The following is an 8,427-nucleotide window of genomic DNA, read 5'->3' as shown; positions in this document are numbered from 1 at the left end:
TTCCACCTCACTGGCAGAACACTCCTTACAGTCCAAACAAGCATTTTCCACATCCAAGGAGTGTTCCCCTGGAGTTTGAAGAAGCCAAATCTTTTCCTTGAGCCTGAGCAAGCCACAGGTGTCACAGCACATATCACAGGTGAGATAGCCACAATACACAGAATATCACTGTACAACTTCAGAAGGCTTTAAGCATTCCAAAACAGAATAACACCATACCTCACCAGAAGGCTTCAAGCATCTGCCCGTACAGAGTAACATCATACCACCTCAGAAGGCTGCAAGCACGCACTTTTTCTTGTTCTTTATCCAAACCTTTTATACCCCTCGTGTTCATGCACTGCACCTGTGTGCCTCTGATCCCTTTGGTGGTTGGTCAGTGCATCTGGGCACTCCATGGCTCATTGAAGTTGCTGAAATAATCATGCAGTACAGTAGGGGGCATTGAAAAATGAAGTAAAAACATTATTCACAGAATCAGAGGGTAAGCAATGAAAAAATGAACTCGATCCCAGCCAAAACCAGAACAAACAATAATGAGCACTTGTTGGTTTTAAAGGTATTTGGTGAATTAACCCACACTTTTTTTTTTTTTTTTACAAAACTGTTTTTTACAACTGTCAATGCTGTTCTCCTGCTTCTCATAGCCGTACCCATTGGAGATGAGGCTGGGTCACAGCTCCACTCCCAATCACCACAAAATGTGTTCCTACACACAGGTCCTCTGGAAATGCTCCCTCCAGCAGCATCTCTGCATGGCCACAGCCTCCCTAAGTGTTCCAGCAATGCAAACACTGCTGACATTCCAACATGACAGGTCCAGCTCCTGGCTGCCTGCTCTGCTTTGCCCTTGAGACAAACACCACAGTCAGGACCATTAGTCACTCTGTTGATCAGAGGAAAAGCCTGGCTGAATCAATGCAGTGTTAGGATCTAATCCTGCCAGAAGAGTGAAGAGAAATTTCTGGTCAAGCAGATTAGCCACATTGCATGTCTGTGATTAATTTCAAATTAGCCTGATGTAGTCTAAATAGAAGTGACAGCTAGAAAAAGCTGGAAACTGAACCTAAAAGTGAGGGGATGAACCACTGCTTGAACAGTGATCTTCCCACTGTATTAAAGTAATTAAATTAATTTAATATTTTCATTGAATCACTGCAATTACAGTTAACTGAAGGGGAGGATTCCTGTTTTCTGAAGATCCAAGAGACAAATTATATCCTTCACCCTCCTCTCTATTTATTACCTGAATTTTCAAGAACTCTTGGCTCAATAAAAGAGATACCATTCCTACAATTTCTGGTTTTATTTCAAATGTCTGACCTATTTAGTCCAGACTTCATGTCATGCTCAGTGAAAACAGCTTGAAAAGAGTTAAAGGTAATAAATTTATGCTAAGCCTTCAGGTGTTAATTATTATTAATCAATTTGGCCTGAAATGAAAAAGGTATGAAAAAAGCCTGTCCTAAGCTTGAGACCATGAAGATCCCAGGTCTCAGCTTTTCAGTCATGATCACAATTTAATGCAGACTATAAACACAGTACCAGGTAAAAATCAAATAGTTTAGCCCACCTAAAAGGAATACAGAAATATATACTCCAGGATGCAGTTTCAGTATAGCATTTGAGGTACTACAGCTGAACTATAACTTATTTGCAATTCCAAATTACTAAAATCACTTAGGGACAGTTTGGTACAACATTCAGAGCCTGATCACTGCAGAGATGGTACAAGAAAGCAACACTTGCTGCTGTAATGATTATCTCTGGAGACCATGCCTTTTGGAACTATACAGATCCCATTCAGAACATTTTGCTTCCACTTGTGTTTCAAAGTGAAAATGGAGCTGCTGGAACACTGAAAAGAAGTCAGAAAAGAACCTTGGCTATTTCTCAGTTTTAGATCCCCATAAGCATTCAGATATAATTCACTTTCATATGTTAAATTGGAAAGGGGAAGATTTGAAGTTTCAAAGGCCTATTTATCTTCCTCTTAATCTGCCCTGCTTGCTCCTGTGCAGTGAAACTCCTCCTGTTATCTGCTCCTGTCTATTATCACATTCTCCAACTCCCCTCTGGTGTTTCTGACCTTCACCTGCATGTGCTGCTTCTCTCATCCCAAGCTCCTCTGGGGGATGCCAGCTCTGCTCTGAAACATGTGGCTACTTATTTGTAAACTCTTTTTTCCTTAAAATCCACATCCACTGTGAGACGTGGAAACAATGACATGACTAATGACAGGTCTGCCAAAGGGAATCTGGGAAGAGTATGATAGCGGAAAGAGCTACAGCACAATTTATTCTTCATTGATGAGTTGTTTTAGGGCATTTCTGCACTGTAAAATACTACAGGACACAGGATGTCTGAGCTGCTACTGGATGGAGCAGCTCTGAAGGACAGAGCTGATCGGCCTGAGCCCAGCGCTGTGCCAGGAGGGTTAGAGAAGGAACTTAGTGTGTCTTCATCAGGGCATCCATCAGAGTGTAGAATTTCATTAGCAACTGAGAAAATGCAATTCTATTGAAGCTAGCAAAACTCACATGATGCCTTATTTGCAGAGAGTTTTTTTCTTAAGGTCTTAGGTGCAGGCAAACAAATGCTTCTTCTCGTAAAAACCCACCAATTTTGAACTTCTGTTGGAAAACAGGGAAAGGAATTCCTTGACATTTCTTGAAACAACTACAATGCATCAATTATTCTCTTTTTATGGTCTTTTGACAATACAGAAATTTGAATAACTACAAATTTAATTTTGAAAGGTCTCCCATCAGTGGAACAGAAAGCCTCCCAAGCAGAGCTGCTCTGTTTGCTCACAGCTATTCCAGTGAGCTCCGAAATGCCATTGCCCACCTGGGAAGGCAGAGCAGAGAGCTCTCCGTGCACCTCGAGGCAGCAGCTCGCTCCATGGGGAGTGACCAGGCAGGGAACAAAGCAGCTTTAGGGATAATGGCCGGGTGTGCCAGCCCTGTCCCAGGGGTCACTCCCCCACGCTCCCGTGTGTGGTCAGCTCTGCAGCATCACAGCTATTTTTGAAAATGTAGAACTCCTACACTAATGGGATTACTTGTAATGCTGTGTAGTGAAACCAAAACATGAATTTTGATTAAGCGCATGCCCTGAATTTTTTAGCTAGCCAGTGCCATAAACTGCATTTTTATGACATCTTCATCCTTGACATTTTGACTTCTATTTTTTCCAGGTGGGTTGCTTAATGACCAATTTCCAGCATGCTCCCAGTGACTCAGGCATCATTTCTGCACCAGTCTGATCACCCTGTCACAAGTTCTCGCTCACACAGATCTCTACACCCACCTTCCATCTCAGACTGGGGGCCATATCTTATTGGCTGAACAGCAGGAAAGCATTAGCAGTAATTACAGAAATGTTTTTCCTCTGCTCTAATTACAGTGACATCAGCATTCTATTAACCTTTAAATTACTGGTATTTTTCCAGAGAGAGCTGTAATGAAAAGCAGTTAAGAAAAAGAGTTTCAGAGCAGAGAAAAGAAAGCAGAGGTGCTTTATGCTGGTGCCAGTGTAAAACCCTCCTGACAGTGCCCTGGTACAGATGGACACCACTGCCTCTCACAGGCCAGAGCCTCAGCCTGTGTGTTTTGGAACAGCTTCACTGATCCTGCAGCCTGGGATCTGCAGAGCACAGTTTTTATTTCCCAGCACTCAGATATCTTGGGAAAAGCCACCTGGAGCTCAAAGTGCTGTTGCAGGTACCTTGCAGCTGAAAACAGTGAGAAGTTACCATCTTGCATGTGCTCCTGAACAGACAGAAAAATATTTTTTCTGGATTTACCTCAATAACAATAGACATTAAGTGCTGAAGAACATGAAAAAGAAATAATTTTCTTTCTTTTGTGATAGTCCAGTTTCATCTGTTATAAAGCTGATTTTATTCCCTTGATGAGATTCCTTAATTTCTTTTGCAACTGGTCTCAAAATGGAAATATCTTTTCAAGAGAAGCTATGGAAAGATGAGGCTGGCAGAAAACCAATTTTTTTTTTGAGCAAGTCAAATGAAGTAACAGATATTTTTGTGTATTCTGAAAATTATGTTTAACATTTTAGGGATGCTTAGTTAGAGGAAATGATATTTTCTTTGTCCCTTTAGGCTTTCCAAACACTTCATTCCTTTAAAGGAAGTGTGTGGAAATACTTCCCATGAGAATATGGGGACTATTTATGGTGATAGATATTTTTTACTCAGTTGTTTCTGGCAGAGATGCCTGTTCCCCAAATACACCTCAGCATCCAGATACACAGTGGCAAGCACTTCTACAGTGATACAACACAAATTTGTGCTCACAGCATACACAGAGGCTTGGCACAGGAAAAGCAGAGGAGAACCAGCAATGAGGTAAAATAACCTTACTATCTCACGCACAGTTAGAAGGAGCCCAATGCAGATGATTCCTCATAGTAACAAAATTGTTCTCTTCTTTCAGTGACAAGAATTACTTTTGTAGATGCAGTTCTAGCTTCAGTGTGGAACTCTGCTGTGTATCCTTTGTAAATGTGCCTAGAGTTATCATTTTTATGTGAAACCTTCTCTGGTTATCACATTGATTTGTGGCTAACGTATTTATGCACATGTATTGTGAACTTCACACAATCCACTCCTGAAGAATGAGACCTGGATAAAAGAGTTCTGACTCAGATATTTTTTTTTTTAATTTATTAGAAGGCAATCCTTATTTCTTTTTTCTCAGTATCTTTCCAAAGAACCATTCTAGTGCATGTATATATTTAAAAATAATTGGACAAGGTGAAGTGGGTGCTATGACAAAAGATCTCAACTGAGACTCAAATCCTTGACCTGAGCCAGGCAGAGAAGGGACTTGAGCCAGCTTTCTTCTCTTGCTGTGTGACAGAGCCACCATGCCATAGATAATGCTGGATTGATTCTCTCCCTTTGTGTTTGAAATTTCAGGCAGAATTTCAGAATCCTCCACTGGCCAAGAATCACTGAAACTGCCCTTCCCAAAGGAGAAGTTTCAGCCTTTCCACAAAACAGTTCTGTCAACGGAACAAAATATCATGACCAGTGGACTTGTACCATTTCCTAAAGCAGCCAAGAGGCTTCAGGACCATGATATTAATTTTCAGAACTTTATACTCTTAGAAACCTTAATCTTACTTCATTTCCTTGAGGGTGAGAACAGTCAGCATGAATTTACCACAGGTCAGATGAAGATTAGAGCAAGCCAAAGGCAGAGAGGAGCATGCAACCTCAGCCCAACCCTGATGGCTTTAGGAACATGGTGTTTTCTGAGCCTTGGCAGGGCTGACTGACTCCAATACAGGAGCTCTTAAATCAGCACACATTACATTTATTGGAAATGCATCTGCCAAGAATTTCCTCCTAATGAAGCAAATAAAAAGAACTGAAATTGCTTAGTATATACCTTTAGAAAATTACTCATCTTAATGTTAAACCTTAACATATTGGCACTGCTACAATTAATAGCCTGTTTGAATTTCCCTTACAGTTTCTATTACAGGAGGCTCATAATTCAGGCATAACAATCTTACTCTAGGCTGAAACTTGTTATTATTTAGTGTCTGAACCCATTTCATGCAGCTTTTCTGCACAACCCAGCTCACCTCCCACTCCCTAAGAGTAACAGATGTGGGGTTCCCCAACATAACCTGCTGGTAAGGGGCCAGCCAGCTCAGGTGTAAAATTTGCAAGAGTGTATTTTTAAAAGAAACAGCTGAGTCTGTTCAAGAGCAGGTGGGGTAACAGCTCAGGAAGTGGTTCTTCTATCTAAATATTTAAACACAATCAGAGAATGACCCTGCTCAGGGACAGGTCAGAGAAATCAGCCAGAGAATGGAAACAGAATCATGTCTGGAGAGATTTTCACCACAGCAAAAGAAGTGATGACTTTGGGATTCCTTCCAGATTGGTCATTACTGCTCATTCTGGCTCAGGTTGTGACTGCAAACATCAAAACCAGATCTGGGCAGGATCAAACCACTCTGCCATGTAAATCTGTTCCACCAGCCGCAGATGCAAGCTGCACTCCTGCTGAATTACCCAGAACAATGATGATGCTACGAAAGGTTTTCTACCATGACATGAAAACAGAGCATCTTAACTGGCAAATTAAATTTATGTGAGATAAATGGTTTGCAGGTGGAACACAAGATTTTTCTAGTTGGGCAGCTGGAGTTCAAAATCCCAATTTACTATACCTCAAATCCACTACACATTTCCTTTTCCTTGAGGCATTACAGGCTTTCTACACTCTCACTTTTACAACTATTTCTTTGAATGTTTTTGATAATTTGCTGAAATTTAAAAGTCCATTCCTTGAACTCTCTTCTAATTTTTGAAAGTTTTAACGAGTCAGAATTAAGATCTACTTTTTTGAAAAACAATTCTCCAAAACACTGCCAGAGTTTTACCTTTTACTTTGCACTAAAATTGCAAAATATTGGTAAAGGTGACTTAATATATCACTTATCATACTATCTGCAAACCCACAAGGATCATGACTTTGAAAAAGCAAATTATGGAAAAATAAGTAGTAGGGAATGGTTGTCATCCAGTAGAATGGATCTGGCAGTAAAGATCTCCAGTTTCCATTCCCAGCCTTGCCTCTCACAGTATCACCATGAAAGTCACTTTCCTTCTCTGTTCCTCACCTTCCCCATTTGTAAAACATGAATATCGTGACTGACTTCACAGAAAGCCTCCATGATTCACTTAATCAAAATGCTCAACTGAAAAGTTTATATGAACCTTCATTGAGGAAAAGAAAATAAAACCAGCAGTTGATGTAGTTGCCAACAAGAAAAATCCCAAGAAGAAAATGAACTGTAAATTATAATTTTTGAGAACTTTACCAAACTGTAAAGGTTATGACCCATGACATCATGCTGAAACAGAGTTCATGTGAAAATACAACTCTACAGATGATCATTGATGAGCACTGAACAGGCAGCCACCAAGGAAGCTGTGTTTATAGGAATCACTTGATCACAAAACACAGTGTTCTTTTTCAATTTTATGTGCAACATGTCAGAGCATGATGAGATTCCACCTATTCTTGCACACTGATGCAGATTTCTCATAAAAACAAAAATCTCCCAGGTTAAATCCACATATTTTAAGTCAGAGATTGGCCGAGTTTTTCATTAGCCTTAAAATTAAACCTGTTTTTTAGGGTTTTAAAAAAAATCTCTTTTCTTGCATGAGAGACAATAACTTCTCATTTGCACTGTTTTGTGTTTTCAATGAGATCACTGAGCATGGATTCCAGCTTCCTACAGTATGGATGATTATCTTTGGCCTGGAGTTCCCATTAAAACATTTCCTCATTTTGCTCTACATTGATATTTAAATTTTGAAGACAGAACTACCATGAAAAATATACAAAAAATCAACATTTAGTTTGGATTGTTACAGTTGTTTTGGTAGTTTGTTTCTGGATAAGAATTGGAAGGTGTATTTCTGATAATCAAAGGGAGAGAAAAAACTCAACTGAACTAGAAAGGTTTATAAATTCTCAGATGAAATGATATATTTTTAATTCTCAGGCATCTCTCTACAGCTCAGAAGCTTTCCTCTACTGTGACAGATTGGAAAACTCCAGTACAATTTGTCTTTTCAAGCTGTCCCTGAAAGAAGATTCTGGGGGAAGCTTTTCAAGTGCAGAAACATGTGCTGTGTTCTTTGCTTTTAGCTTATATCCAAGCCACTGAACTGAGAACATTTTATGTTCTGTCAGTTTTAATGTTTGCTAGTCTACTTCTGCAATTGTGGCACTTGTGAGATTCTGTTAGAACAAAGACTGGGGTTTGTGAAAATGTGAGGTGTGAACACAACACAGGAATTCACAGAGAGATTTGTATTCACAAAATTCCCAAACAGAGGACGTGCAAACTCTCTGGTGCTCCTGGAAAGATTTGTCAACTCAGGCTTTGTCCTTCTCTCATGTGGGAAGTGGAACCAGTTCTTTATTCCAGAGCAGTGAGTTCTGCCTGCTACTCAATATCAAGGCACCATTTTTCATTTTTGTGGCACAAATTCCTTGATTCCCTTGGGCAAATACTATTTTATTTGCCAAAATACTGAAGAGAACCCAAGTTATTTGTGATTTTGAGTTACATTTTGTCTGGGTAAGTGTCAAAAATGGAAGGTAATGGGAGAAGTCAACACATTTTAGAAGAAATATTGTGTCTAGGTTATACAATGATTTCATTTTGGCTTTTCATTAGGAAACATTTTAGAAGTCACTTTAATGCAAAAGAAAAAAGTAGAAAAAATTTAACTCCATTTGATTTTAGAAAAAAAATGAAACATTTCTATGGTAGATAAATTAATAATTCATCTGAGATTTACTCAGCTGTTTTGGGAAGCAGTTTTCCTGGAAGATAGAGTACTTCTGTGCCAGTTGTTTAAAAATT

The 8,427-nt window shown here is 39.5% G+C and overlaps 1 long non-coding RNA gene across 2 annotated transcripts; it reads left to right on the top strand.

Moving 5' to 3' along the window:
- The first annotated feature begins 3,490 nt into the window (after positions 1–3,490).
- LOC135450320 (uncharacterized) lies at positions 3,491–7,222 on the top strand. 2 transcript variants are annotated; one of them, XR_010441019.1, is made up of 4 exons: positions 3,491–3,725; positions 4,220–4,369; positions 4,458–4,512; positions 4,838–7,222. It is a non-coding gene; the product is annotated as an uncharacterized LOC135450320 (long non-coding RNA). The 2 variants fall into 2 exon arrangements; XR_010441018.1 differs by lacking the exon at positions 4,838–7,222 and having other exon boundaries at positions 4,458–4,657.
- Positions 7,223–8,427: the final 1,205 nt, after the last annotated feature.

The sequence above is a fragment of the Zonotrichia leucophrys genome, chromosome 7, assembly GCF_028769735.1.
Source record: "Zonotrichia leucophrys gambelii isolate GWCS_2022_RI chromosome 7, RI_Zleu_2.0, whole genome shotgun sequence".
Classification (NCBI taxonomy): domain Eukaryota; kingdom Metazoa; phylum Chordata; class Aves; order Passeriformes; family Passerellidae; genus Zonotrichia; species Zonotrichia leucophrys.
This window is presented reverse-complemented; position numbering and strand designations above follow the sequence as displayed.